We start from the raw sequence: 15305 nt of genomic DNA, 5'->3' as shown, positions 1-15305 counted from the left end.
CGCCGCCCGCCCCGCCCCGCGCCGCCGCCACCGCCCCGGAGCGGCCCTGACCCCTGACTCCCGCATTCCTCCGTCTGCGCCCCCCCGAACGCCCCCCCCCGCCCCCCAATCCCTCCGTCTTTCTATTTTTCATCCTGATGTTTTTTAAGTGTGAGTCACCTCCGCTGCCAGCGGCTCTCGGCCGCCCTCTCCCCACCCCGCCCCCCCACCCGGCAGCGCGTTATTTCGAGGCGGGCAGGGGGTCCGGCGGGAAGGGGTGAGGGGGACGGCGGGGCGGTTGCCAGGGGCGGCCGGGGGAATCCGTTATTTCCCGTCCTCTGTACTCCCCGCTCGCCCCTGTCCCTCCCCCGGGCAGAGGGGACGGGAGGCGGGTGGTTTTGGGGCCGGCCGGCCGGCGGGGCCCTCGCCTCGGGATGCCCCGTGCCCGGCGGCGAACGGTCCCGGCACTTTGGTACCACCAAAAAAAGGTATAATTACGTTACCGGGTATAAATTGACTCTGTGTACCACTGAATCATACTGAATATTTGTAATGTGTTCCTTCCCTAATAGATGCTCTCTATGAATAGAGAGAGTGCCTATTTACTCTGAAATATTTGGCACTGCGGACGCAGTCTGAAGTGTGGAAGAAGTGGCTATTATTTTCCCACTGCCTGCGTGCAGCTGTCATTTCTGAGCAACACGTTCCTCGCGCATCCCTGCTTCCTAACCTTGCGGATGGTCCACCCCAGGATTACGACAAGAAGAGACTGGCATGCCACCGCACTCAGCCAAAAGCTAAACGTTGTGGTTTGTATTTGACCGAACCCAACACCTAAGCATTGTGGCTTGTATTAAATCATTGCAGATAACTGCTACGGTTTTCTTTTTTTTTTTTTTTAACCAGGAGGATGGTCTTCCCCCACCTCCCCATGTGTCATTTGAATATTCAGTGATGTCATGTTGTTTGACCTCTGCTTTAACGCAAGGAATGCCAGCATTTTGGCTTTTGACCTGTAGAAGTATGTTAGTGTTTAATGAGAGGCCGGCTTAATGCATGTTATTAGGCAAACTGAAATCTGATGGATATCTAAAAAAGGTACCATCTTTTGCATGTAGGCTTTCTCCTGCTGCCATACCCCACCTTCTTTCCATCCCTCCATATGTAGGCATACTTCCACGCTATGATACAGCAAATATGTATGCGCAGGAGTCTTGAGGGAAAAAGAAACGTTTTCATGTAAAGCCCCAGTAGGCTATATGGTACTGTAAAACTGTTATTTATATTCTGCCAGCACTGTACTTTGGCTGGTAAAGTCGTTTGGATGTCGTTTCTTCTAGTTGAAATTCTCCATTAAAAGAAATGAGATTGGCTCTGAAAGAAAAAAATAATCCCAGAGGAACAGTTATGGTAAATAATATATGTTCCCAAACCCATGAGGCCTTCTGAAATCTCTATTTACTAGAAGGACTCCAATGTCCTCAGTGCTGGGTAAATAATATGTGTACCAAACTATGTATGACATGCATACCAAAATGCAAATGTAACCAGGTAAACAGAATGCCTTTTTTAAATGCCTAAATATGGTAGGAGAACATCAGAGAGAGAGAGAGGCTCTAGACATGTTTTATAACTTTCCATGTAAGAGGTTTTTTCAGAGAAACAATTTTATTAAACAAAACCTAAGAGTCTCACTGACAGAAAAAGTATGTTTAAAAGTAACAAACCACCAGAAAGCCAGGAAATCCAAAATTAAAGGATAAATCTGTTCTAAGTCCTCACACTGTGGGCCAAGTACAGCAAGCCCCATCCACTTGCTGCCCTGAGAAAAAAAAGACTTAAATAGGCATTAGGACTCAGAACTAATTCTGGTCTTGCACCACTGTGAATCGGGCATTAGCCCACTGAAATACCAGTTGTACCAACCCGTGAAGGTGGATAAGAATCAGAGTCCATCAGGTTTGCGTTTTTGTCATTTTGGTTTCTGTGCTGTTAGATGCGACTCCTCACGTACCTCGTTTGTGCATGTGTATGTACGCACCGGGGCGAAGGGAACCTGCAACCAAAGGTAGTTCTTTCAGAGACCAGTCGGTCTTCAGCTTATCCTTTCTGATGACAGGATCTCATGGGTTGGAGGAGTACATCTTGGCATTGATGCACAGAATGATTGAAATGCACTAGTTTTGACTTCCATGCAGGTGTTTATACAACACATGCTTTTAAGATAGTATATTTTTTCTGCTGAAACTAGGAATTCGCTACACCAGCCTTGCAGACTTGTTTACACAGCTATATACGGTATGTGTCTACACCAGCTTCAGTTGGTATAGTTCCTTTGGTGAAGTCTTGTAAAATGTACAGGTGTGGATATGCTACATTCCTCTCTTGTGTTTTTCCTTCTTTTTTTTTCCTTCTTCCCCCCAAAAAATCACTTGATCAGGTATCAGACATACTGAAAACCTGGCAAGACTACAGGAAAGTGGCTAGACTTGGAGAGTTTGTGTACTTAAAGAAAGAATCTTGCACATTTTCAACTTTCAGTCACAGATATTTTTTTATAAGAGCAATTGGAGGTCTGAGCCAGCCCTCAAAGCGGAAATCAAAAGCTCCCAGAGAAACATACCCGAGGAATGTGAATCTGATCCAACAACCATACGCAATGCACATACAGTACTGTCAGTCTTATAGGAAGTCTTGCCATATATGGACATCTGGACCCCGAGCTGTTTATCATCATGATAGGCTTGTAGCTGGCTTCAGACATTTCTGGCTTGCCTCAGGTTTAGTATGCCAATTAGTTCCTTTCCCAAAATGCTCACCAGGATATTTCTTAAAAATTGTAATAAATACATCTCAAGATCCTGAGAGGTCTAGTTAAAGTTACATTAGTAGGCTTTTGCTTAAAAAGCAGATTCCAAGCAAGACTTACTCTGCTAGCTCAGAAATAGACACAGAATAAAAATAAAGAGATTTATTCCATCGTGAATGTGGTTGCTTGATATTTGTCTTTCTTAGAAGTCATCTGGTAGCTTATTCTATGTATCTGTAGGCATAGAAAGTGCTCTGAAGTAGACTACTTGCTGGACTTTTACTCATCCTTTTCTGGAGGGACACATGAGGTCATGAGTCAACAAAGGCAAAGCGGAATAGAAAAATTCATTTCCTAGGATCTGTGAAGCAGGTTATCCATGGTGTGCCATTTGTATTGCTTTGTTAGCGTGAGGCACATGGTGCAAGCCTTCTGCTTTGGAGGCGTGACTCAGCTAATCTTGCCTATGAGAGGCATTAGCTCTTCTCCAAAGTGAACCAGAATAAGAAGGCTGGGTGGTGCAGTGGATGGCATAGGGCCTATGGAAATGTTCGCTGCTGAACTGGTGGACCTAGTCCAAGTTCCTCAAGATACTGGGTCAGATTCTCTGCAAGTGTCAGTTGGGCAGATTCACTGGATGCACTGTTGGCCATCAAAATACTTGAACTTGAGAAGTCCAAGTCCATTGAGCTAAAGCTACTCAGCGTTATGAGCAACACAAAACCATAAGATGTGATTCCCATTAGCAGATCTGAGTTCTCTTGTCTTCCATAATAGTCGTTATTTAAAGTCATGTTCTTTATGTTCTAACATGTAATATTTTGTTACTTCTAGAGTCACTAAGAGTGCTGCTTTAAACTCTTGGCTTCATTCTTAAAAAGTAACCGGAGTTTTTTATGAATGTGTGTGGTCTTAAAGCAGCAAAGTGATTACTGGAAGCAGAATAACCTAAATCAGCATTCAAAGCACATGTAAAACTATTTGTATGAAAGAGAGATTATAAGTAGCATGAAGCCAAAGGTTCTTTACCTACCAAGCCCCGGGTTCAGTATATCTGATTTTATTCTGAAAAATTTGCCATGGATCTTATCAGCACTGCAGGGAGCAGCATTCACTACATCTGTGCAGAGGTTGGCTGTGTCCTAGTTTTTTGTGGGGAAGCGCAGAGCCCTTCCACAGCTTGCAAAGGTGAGGAGGGAAGAGACTTTCAGTTGTTTATTTCTCAGGTTTCACTAAAGTTCGCAACCTCCTGCAGTAGTAAGTCAACTAGCATAGGACTGCAGTGAGTCATTAACCACTCCTTTGACAATTGTCCTATAAATGGTTAACAGTTCATAAAAAATAAGTGTCACTGGCTGGAGAGGAAGTGTGGCCAAGGACTTGATTCAGAACATCCACCAGAAATCCTTTGAGGTCCCTCTCTTAGGGGAACCACGTGGAAAACAGTTGGAGGAACACTACTCTCTCATGGCTTATGTGAGCAGGAATAAATCCGAGCTGCTTACTTTAAAATGCATGTGATGTTATTTTCAGGTTTTTTACCCTTCTTCTCTCAGGACCTGTCAGTGTAAATTTTGAGGTTTTGCAGGTTTTTTTCCCCCATGCTGAGAGACATTGATGCTTAGTTAAGACATGACCAGATTAGGGACTTAACAAATGCAGTTTGCTCTGCTGTAGACTATGGTATCTCTTAATTTATGTTGTAGCTGCTGTGGAGAAGTAGAGTGCTGTGGAGAATCCTGTGGGATACATTTGTCGATGTTGTCCAATAGGGCAGGACTGATATTTGTACATTTTGGGAATGATGAATAGAGCATTTTCTTTGGGGAGAAAGAGAGAGATCACTGTCTGTAAAATCTTGCCCCCTTTGTCGTGCAACCTGAGTTCACTGACCTTGGTATAGTGTAGCATGGGCTTTTCTGTTTACACAGGCCTTCCTGAGAAAGTGGAGGAGTTGGGTTATTGTATAGGTCTGTAATGCCTCTGGAGGACTTGATAAGCACACTGCATCAGCTGACCTACGAAGAAACATAATGACCTCAATGTATTAACATATGATTTCAGAGATTGCTTGATTTTCAGAGAAATGTTTCCCCGTGGCTCAGCTGCCAGCTTGACTGGCTGTTTTTTCAGCAAGTGATGTGTGGTATGTGACCTCTGTAAATACATCTGTACAATTGACGCAGACGGGGAAACTAGGATGTAACCTACAACAGCCAGGGTGGCTTCCTTATTGACCCGCAGATGTGTGTGAAATTTAGCAACTACTGGAGCAAGTCTGAAAACCATCTTACAAAGCTAATCTCTCTGGTGTCCATGGGAAATTCTCTGTCAGACTGTTTTTCACATGGAGCTGAGAAGAGCAGATACTCGAAGAAATGTTCGTAGTCAGGGAAGTGGGAACATTTCTAAGATATTTTGATTTCCTGCAGGAACTAATCAAGGAAGCTTAGTCATTTTAAACAGCAGCAGTCCGCAGTCTACAGTTTACAACCACGCTGCTACAAATGTCTAGGTGATGAGTGGCTTTGAAGTAACAAGCATGAGGCTGTAAAAGTGGTAGGACTCACACTAACAGCAAGTGTTTCTGAGCATATAACTCCATTTATAACATTTTTATTGAAGGGTTTTAAATAGAAATCAAGGTTAAGTTTTTACTGTACCTAGATGTTTGTTTTGACCATTTTGGACAATAGGGTCTTTATGAAGACTGAGTGTATGAAGATATTTGCGGTGCATTTCTTGTGAGGAAGTTACCCGTGGTGGATCTTGTGGAAAAATCTAACCTTGATAGCATGGTAGATCTGTATGATTAGTTAAGATTCAGTTATGACATGAGATAAAAAGACAGTTCATCAATTGCCTTTTTTCATTACCTAAGATTTGCAAGGTATTTGAAAATCCTAAAACTGTCCTAACCAATGTTCACCCTGTGAGTTAGCAACTTTGTAATACACAAATTTCAGGTGAGTTTTGAAAGCATATGTGAGCTAGCCATATCTTCTTCCTTCTCCTCATGTCACTTACAAGATACAGAGGGTTGAATTTCAAATTCCCCAGGAACAGCTTTCTTGTTTTACTGTCTTACGTTTAGTGAGACCTCATCTAGGCCTTTACGTATCTTTTTTTTGGTTTTGTTCATAAATGGCTTGCAAAGAGTGACGGTAGAGTACATGACTTGGGAAGCGTGCTTTGTATTTCTTTTTTGCCATCAAGCTGCCACAGGGGGGAGTAGAAGTTTGGAAAGGACTGTGCTGCTCGAGAAGCCACCGATGCAAGTGGTGTATTCCACATGTGTGCACAGTGGGCCCAGTGCAGTTGTGGGGAGGAGGGATGTGGGCAGAGATGGGGAGGTGTGAGAATTGTGAGAGCAGAGGGAGCAGGCTGGGATTTTGGGTTAGCGCAGCATGACAGGAGGGTGGAAAGGGACTTATCCCTCCTGTCAGGTTTCCAACCATGTGCCGGATTTGAGCCTGTACCCAGAGACAACCAGCCATGGTGCTTAGTGGGAAAGGGTAAATAGGGCTGGAGAGAGAGATGCACGTATGTGTTTGTGTGGGAAGGGTTGGGGGGAGGACACAGAAGGAAGTGGAGAAAATGGTGTGTGAGGAGAGCAGTGTAAATGAACCAGCCAAGGATGAGGGGGGCTTGGCAGCTTCCTTCCCACCGCCTTCACAGCATTTTACGACCAAGAAACAGTGTTCAGGTCTGTTCAACCACAGGCGAACTCGTGTGCCAGAAGAAGAGAGGAGACGTGTCTGCAGCAAAGTCTGGGTGATCCTGTTCTGAGCACCTTCGGATGCCAGTCTCCTTCTTTCCTGGCCCCGCTGGGCTCAGGAACAGGCTGTGTTGAGGGGCACAGTGGAGCGACTACATGTTTCTTGCTTTTTGGGTCTGTGTTGGGGAGTTTTATCATTGAATAACCTAGTCAATATTTTTTTGTGAAAGAATGAAGTAATTTTTAGGACCTACTTACTCATCAGGAAAGCAACTGAAAGGAATGAATCAGGCACATTTTCTTTTATAAAATCCTCCAGATCCGAGTATGCAGATCTGTAATGAGACAGAGTAAGCAAGGAAAAAGGAAGAATTAAAGGAGAAATGCAAAAATCACATTTATGTTTCTGTAACCTATAATGAGAAATAACAATGCTGCGTATTGCTTGCTAAATGTGTTATTTTAGAATGCAGAGGAAACTATGGCAACCAGGTCATTGCTTTTGATTTTAATGGTGAAAGTAGGATAGGAAGGAAAACAATTCTTTGGGTGAAATTTTTCTGTGCTTTTTGTACATCTGTGATTCCTGGACTGTTAAACTATCATCAGAAGGAACCTGGGAGATATCCACATTCTTTGTGTATAGTATATTGATAAATTCAGTGCCTGTTCCACAACCTTGTACCTAACATACACAAAAAAAAAGGAAAATTAATAGTCTAGTTTCCAAATAAGACATCAGGAATTTGTTTATGCTTTTGGGAGGTAATGTATCTAGGTTTGAATGGAACTGTGTTAAGGATATTGAAAGTCTCAAGGAATGCAAGGCTTGTTTTGTTCAACAGTAAACTTCTAAGATAACAAGAACATTTATACATTTGGCAAACTTGTGCCTAAACCTCACGTTTCTTGTTTTTGTTTAGGGATGATTGTTACAAGTTCAGGGAGTTAACCAGAGATAAAAATGCAAACAGAAAAAGATAAAATTAAATTCAGAGCAACTTTGACATTTTCCCTGTGTTCCAATGATGCATGAGTTATAGAAGGAATTTAAGTCAGAAACATACTGAAGGTTGTACCCCAGTTTATTGCACTCACCTGGACTCTTACAATAATAAAAACCTGGAGAACACTGACCTGAGTCAGTGTCACAGTGTCACATAAACCACTTTTAAAGATACCTACACTTCTGTCCCACTCTTCCTAAAGCACTTTCAGCTTAGTTTGTCAAAGGGTTTTTCTAGAACATTTGCTGAGGAAATTGGCAACAAAGTGAAGTATTATAAAAGAAAAGAATAAAAAGGCAGGCACCTAACAATGTAAACACCTAGACCCTGTTTAGAGCAGTTTTGCAAAGTACAGTGTCAAGATGATCATTCTGGACATGATGTGTGTTTCGTAACATTTGAAGAATCAATACATGTACAAAGACAAAACCAAGAGCAAAAGCAGCATTATGTGGTTTGTGATTCTAGAACCCTTTCTATGGCTTTTCTGTTTTCATCACTTTATTCTTTTCAGGAAAAAAAAAAGATTTTGAAGTTTGAGGGAAATTACAGCAATCCTTTTTGAGGGTTTAAGACATCCAACACTTTGGCTAGATGTGTTAGCCCTTCTATTTCTGCTTCTCATCAGGGTTGAGGATGAATGGACAGCATAGTTACTGTAGTGTAATTGAATCAGTCTTTTAGTTGAAAAGGTATAGATATGTGTTTCTGTTGCTAGAGGTCACAGGTTTGTTCCTGCAGAGACTCCATTTTACTTTCTGTTCAGAGCTGATTCATAATGTACTTTTGACATTTGAAAAAGGTTATTTTATTACAATATAATTCCAGCAAGAAAACCACACATGCTGTGTTTCAAGTCAAATTAGTAGATGAATGGATGAGGTGTCTAATTTTTGTTTCTTGAAGGCCATCAGAGCAAATCCTGACAAAGTTATGGTTTTGCTCAAAATTCCTTCATTTTTCCTGCTTTTCCTGTAGACCAACACAGAGCAGTACATTCTCATCACTTAATTATATAAAAAAAATTAATACGCAACAAAAAAAAAGCCAAGGTAACAAGAAGTTCTGTCCCAGAGATACTTACCAAGAAAGCCGAGCTGGAACGTAGTTGCAGGACTTAGAGCATATTTGCTGCTCCCAGACTAAGTGAACCAATGCATTAGAGTTTTGGGGAGAACTAAGATGGGAATAACAGGGAATGTGGAGAGAAAAATCTCCAAAGGTTAAGATGGTACAGCACCCATAACTTGTGTGATACGGGGCCGCATGATGCCGGGAGACTTCTGGTGAAAACAAACCCAAGGTCTGTGGTGCTCTTGCCTAATGACTGCTCTTGCTTGGGAGGAAGTTTTGAATCAGTAAGTGAGCGTTATTTTCCCATTCCTACAGCAGTCTGAGTCTCGGTTCCTTGTCACCACCTTTCCCCATTTCGCTTGGGTATTGAGTTGCCTCCTCTCAAGCACAGAGGTAAAGCCAGCCATCACTCCTCACCGCCTTCAGCTCAGGTTCCCATGAACCTCGTTTTCTGTCTTCAGAGCAATGCTTCCCTCTTCAATAGGTGACTTCTCCATCTGTTTCTGAATATGAGCTGATAGTTAAAACTGCTTTTGCTAGCTTAGGAGAGAAGTTTTAATGCGACCGCATATAGGTGAATGTGAGAGGCTTTTCGATAGGCCATCGAGGGGTCTTATACATTTGTTCAGCCTGTACAGTAGCTTGGATGCTGTTGTTAAAACATCTCTGCTTTCCAAGCTGGAAAGGTCACTGTGTTTCTTTAGGATATTTTTGGAGATGTTTCTGTGGTTTGTCAGATCTAAAAATAAACTGTGATCAACACACTTAAAAATTATGACAGGATTTTTTTTACAAGAGTATAAAAGGCAGTCATATTTGTGTTTTCCACTTAGGGAACCAGTCAGAACTACAGTCAGGCTACGAAAATCCCCTTCAGATCTCCAAGACACTTTTTTGGTGTGTGTTTAAATTTGAGGGCATCTGCCTACCTATCCGTCTGTCTTACACAGTTTATGCAGCCTATCATTTTCTCAACTGAGAGAAAAGTCACCAGGAACATTAGTAGTCTTTTCTCCTTAAATTTCTAAGGCAACTGGGAAACTTTAATTGAAGTTTGTTTTCATGAGAAGGAGGCATCCTGATGAAATAGACCCTGTGCATCGCTTGCATTAATTTTGAGCAAAATGAAGCTTAGAAAAAACTTGGAATTCTTTTTTTTAACATGTCAATGTTCTGTTTTGATTTTGGAAGAGGAAAACACTGGGGGAGTTTATCTTGAAATTCACTTTGTGTCAACAACCTCCTGGTCTTGATTGGTCTGAAAAACACTTAAAATTTTCACTTCGAGGGACTTCTTTAATGTCTGTCACTGTAAGTGGGGCTGAAGAGACATTTGGAATCCCAGTATTTTTCAAGCAGCAGAAAATCCATTTTTTTGGTCCACACGAGGGAATACTTAAAAAAATATTCTATGATTCATTTAGAGTCATTAAAGCCTATTGCGTTAAAGCAAATTTGGTAATGCAGGTTTGCTGTTGTTTATCCCGATAGTTGTTCCTGAAACAAATCCCATTGTTGTGAATGTCTGCAGTGCAGGGCCTTGGATTGGGTAGTTCAAAGGCTCAGTGTTGGATAACAGGCCGGTGAGTCCAACAGGTAGGGATCTATCACTGATGACTTCTTTGGAGACCTCCAGCTGTCATTCTGCGTCTTCTGTGCTTTTACTTGAGTCCTGTGCTTGAGTATGCATTGTAGATGGAAGTGTTGGCTAAAGCTTCACTACTTGTAAAGAAAAGGTACTTGTAGTCATACTTTTCGTTTCTGGGGTTGCAGGAAGAGTTTCTGAGATGCAGAGTGGGAGGGATTGAGTCCAGTGAGAGCTCTTTTGGAGACCTGAGGATAGTAAGCCATTCTCTGATGGTGCTCACATACAGCCTTACTCTCCTCACAGCTGCTTTATGACAATTTTGTGTTTATCAAGTTTCATCTAAGTGGCCCTACAGAAAGGATATAACACAGAACAGCTCTCCAAAGGAGTTGTAGTTGGGTTTCTGCCATAACGCCTCAAGCATCTCCAGAAGGTGACGTGCCAGGGACATTTTCAGAGGGCTCAAGTGTGTGCTGCATTGCCAGTGCCTGCAGGTCTGAGAGCTGGTGCAGGTTATTCCTTCAGGGATTCTCCTGCCTTTCATAGCAAAGGGCAGTAGCATTCAGCACTTGTCAGTGTTACCAGCAGTTGTTTGTTCAGACTCACTGCTTTGCAGATTGGCATGGGGAAGAGCTGATGGGGGAACCTTATCTACCTGATCTACCACCTCCCAAGTGCACAGGTTAGAAAAGTCATCCCTGCATTTAAAAAAAGAAGAGGAAGTGGCATGACTTCTTTCTGTGCACTGATGTAAATCCCATCCTATTTTAAACCCCAACTTCGTCAGTGAGTCTTATCTAACACTAGCAGAAAAACAGAGGATGTCGCTTCTCATCAGGACAGAGCCTGCATTTAGCTTTCTTTCAAGTGGAGCAATAAAATATGGGAATAGGCTTCAGCTTCCCATGTTTTAATTCTTCTTTTTTAATCCTTGTTTTCATTTTCAAAACTATTTGGATCTGAGAAGTCATTTTTTTCCTCTTTCCACTTCTGATTTGTTTGTTGGAGCGCTGCCTGTTCACCCTATTTGGATGTCAAGAGACTCTCTATTTTTCCATTTCTGGAATAGTCATTCACGACTCAGTGCTTCTTGTTCAAACCCTCAGAATCTACAGTGTGTTTATTGGTCTCTCACCAACTGCAGTTTCTCTCTTGTAATATTTTGTTTCAAGGTTTCTCTCAGATACTGTTATATAGTTTTTGTTCACAAAACAGTTCTGTTGTAAGCCTAGGAGTTTAAGTGACAGTTTTCCTAAAGGATCTAACTAATCAGCTAATTAAAATATAATGGATTTATAGAATTTGTTGAACTAGTAAATTTAAGACACAGTTGATGGCTTAATAAATTTTTAATAGTAAACTAGTATGCAAAAGATACCAGTTGTTTAGAGTGTTGCGGGAAACACAGCCTCTGTGTTGAAGAGACCACACTCAGGTCCCGATTTTGCCAGTTATGCTGCACAGATTAAGAGCATGTTTGTATAAAAGAGCTCATAAAATCTGGTAAAATAGGGGAGAACCAATAACCTGGGATGGATGTTTCATGAGAGCACAGATAAGGTGGTTTGACTTTAGGGGTGTTGCAGCTGAAAGGAGAGTGGAGGTTAAGTGCAAGACTGTAGTAGCAAAAAAGCATGGAGACTGGAAAGGGGGTAAGCGTTATGAAGAAGGAAGAGTGAGGAAGAGGAGGTGCATGGCATAAACTGGAGCAAAAATGGCAAGAAAGGAAAATGCTGAGGGGAAGATCAGCAAACTGCAAAGCAGAAAAACATATGGATGGATGACTGAAAGAGTAGCCCGTGGCAGGTTTTGTACCAGGGCCCATTGCTGTTCTGCCTGATGCCTAATTAGGTTGGTACAGGGAAACGTTAATGGACTTCACAATTGACTCTTTTCCTTTTTACAACTATTGAAGCTGAAATGCGGAAGGAAGCTGTAGAAGCAAATGGAAAAATGGGATGTGCTACATGGACGTGAGAGGGGCCTGGGCCATTGAACAGTGCAATGGTGCAGGAGCAGTGGACGGGAACCAGTATTCTCAGTCCATAAAATGAAATGTCTGCCAAACTGGTCTTGCTGTATGACTGCATTTCTCATTTTACTTCCTCTTTATCTTCCATTAAAGTGTACAGCTTTGGGGTAGGCACTTTTGAGGGGTGGCTCAAAAAGGATAACTGCATCTATCCTTTGGTTTGAGTGCTACCCTTTAAGCCTAATGAACTGGTTCGTTAAATTAGCATAGTTATTGTACTTTAGACATAGTCTAGTTTTAAGCCCATTCATGCAATGACTCTTTGCTGAAAATCAATAATGTTTGAGAATCTTTCTTTTCCTGCTGTGGTCCTTGCTGGGTTTTGTCCAGGATGTCATTGGAAATGTGAGCTCCAGATATGTAATGAGACGGTTTGTGTTATGTGGCAGCTGCATGTTTCAGAAGAAAAATGCTGGAGGAGATGGTTGAATGTGCATGTGGACTTCTGGATGCTCATAAGCACCAATTCCGAACTTCCTTTTTGGTTGCTGATCACTGATTAGCACTGTAAAGCAGCACAGACAAGATAGATAGCTTTAACCACTAAAAATGCTCTCTCTTCCGCTCTCACGGTCTCTTTAGACTAGGATTTTGTAAACAGCCAGATGCAGTTTTGCTTCCAGAGATCTCTCAATCCAGAGTTTCGTCCCAACTAGCTATTTCAGGCCAATATAGACTCTACTGAAAGACGGATTTATAAGGAAAATGTTGACAGATCCTGGCCTCTTGTATTACTGGTGGGAGCCACAATAATAATAATGACTTCCTTTAATAGTCTTCCATCAAATGTTCAAAGTGGTAGTTTTTTATTTGGTGCAAACATCAAAAATGTGGACAATTTTGTTTTCCTAAACTTGGACACCATCTGTGTTTCCACCATTTCTGTGGGAATGCAGTACACCCTTTTCCAATTTTACTAAAAACCACCTTTTTGGCTAATGCCTGTGCCATTGCAAGCACTTTCATTATGTCTCATATATCTTGTTCTAGGAAGTTGGGGTCTGCCTATTTAATTTCTCCAGGGCTTTCTTACCGTGAGGAGTGTAGATGAGAACTGTGTTTTTCCTCTCAGAACGCCTTCAAGTTGTTTGCCTTCCTAACCTAGACATCTTAAGTGTTTCCAAGTAATTAAATGACCCTCCAGTGACAGTAATGTTTTAGTGATACTTATGCTGCTTGTTGGCCCAAACCAGAATCTATTTGAGAGATGATTGTAGTGAGCTCTGACATCTGGAAAAAGTTACACTGAAGCCTGGCTGCAGTTTCGTTCTTTACCTTTTGGGAAAAGCCTCTTGCATTTGATCTGGTTTGGAAATCTTGAAATCAACTTTGGATGTGCATGTGGAAAGAAGGATATAAGAGAAAATGCAGGAGGATCTCACTGTTTCCATTGTTGTGTTTTTTAGTTCTGCTCAGTTGGAGGGAAGACACCCATCTAAAGTCAGGCTGAGGCTTGTCAGTGCAAGGTAAAAGTGATATCTTAAATGTGTATCCATGTCCTATAGGCAAACAATTTGTTCGTAAAGCAGTCTTCAGTGCCTGACAGGAAGACTGAGGAAAGATTTGTGCTGGCTTATGGTATCCCACGCATGGCAAGAAAGTGCTTTCCAAAGAAGGAACTAACTTTTCTCTGAGCAAGAGAAGGGTAAAAGTTCCTTACACTTCTCTCAGTTTTGCTTAAGAGTTTGTAAAAAAAGGATTGGCCTTGCTTACACGCCTCTCATCACAAATGGAAATAGGCAGGCCATCCGAGGGAGTGGTCATATTTACATGGAGACTGTTTTACGTAAGAAGAGGAGGCTGGTCCAGCAAAGGTGTGGTTTTATTTACATCCATGCTCTTTCCTTATGATTGGAGGGTGTTTGGAAGGTGTGGTCTCATTTACATCCTGCCTAGACTGCCTTTGGCTTGTCTGGATTCAACCCTTGCCTGTGGCTGTAAAAGGAAGGCACTGCTGCAAGCAGAATAAAAACGACAGTGTGAAAAAAACATGACTCTTTTCCTCCTCTGTTTCTTCAGTGCATGCATTCCTGCTGGTATGTACCTGAAAAGAGAAGGCCACGTTCCTGGGGAGAGGGTTTTGGGTCTGTGTAGGTGTGTGTAGGTATGTTCACGTGTGTGTGTGTGTGTGTGTGTGTTTGTAATGCCAAGATGAACATACCAGGTTTTGTGCTACTCTGGGTGTTGGAGGGTGCTAGAGCTGTTTCTGAAGAAAGGTCAGAAAAACAAGTCCTTATTCATTGCAAATGGGTCCTTTTTGTTGTTTTTCTTTTCTTTTCTTTTCTTTTCTTTTCTTTTCTTTTCTTTTCTTTTCTTTTCTTTTCTTTTCTTTTCTTTTCTTTTCTTTTCTTTTCTTTTCTTTTCTTTTCTTTTCTTTTCTTTTCTTTTCTTTTCTTTTCTTTTCTTTTCTTTTCTTTTCTTTTCTTTTCTTTTCTCTTTTCCTTTCTTTTCCTTTCTTTTCCTTTCTTTTCCTTTCTTTTCTTTTCTTTTCCTTTCCTTTCCTTTCCTTTCCTTTCCTTTCCTTTCCTTTCCTTTCCTTTCCTTTCCTTTCCTTTCCTTTCCTTTCCTTTCCTTTCCTTTCCTTTCCTTTCCTTTCCTTTCCTTTCCTTTCCTTTCCTTTCCTTTCTTTTCCTTTCCTTTCCTCTCCTCTCCTCTCCTCTCCTCTCCTCTCCTCTCCTCTCCTCTCCTCTCCTCTCCTCTCCTCTCCTCTCCTCTCCTCTCCTCTCCTCTCCTCTCCTCTCCTTTCCTCTCCTTTCCTCTCCTTTCCTCTCCTTTCCTCTCCTTTCCTCTCCTTTCCTCTCCTTTCCTTTCCTTTCCTTTCCTTTCCTTTCCTTTCCTTTCCTTTCCTTTCCTTTCCTTTCCTTTCCTTTCCTTTCCTTTCCTTTCCTTTCCTTTCCTTTCCTTTCCTTTCCTTTCCTTTCCTTTCCTTTCCTTTCCTTTCCTTTCCTTTCCTTTCCTTTCCTTTCCTTTCCTTTCCTTTCCTTTCCTTTCCTTTCCTTTCCTTTCCTTTCCTTTCCTTTCCTTTCTCTTCTTTTCTCTTCTTTTCTCTTCTTTTCTCTTCTTTTCTCTTCTTTTCTCTTCTTTTCTTTTCTCTTTTT

The sequence above is a fragment of the Nyctibius grandis genome, chromosome 1, assembly GCF_013368605.1.
Source record: "Nyctibius grandis isolate bNycGra1 chromosome 1, bNycGra1.pri, whole genome shotgun sequence".
Classification (NCBI taxonomy): domain Eukaryota; kingdom Metazoa; phylum Chordata; class Aves; order Nyctibiiformes; family Nyctibiidae; genus Nyctibius; species Nyctibius grandis.
This window is presented reverse-complemented; position numbering follows the sequence as displayed.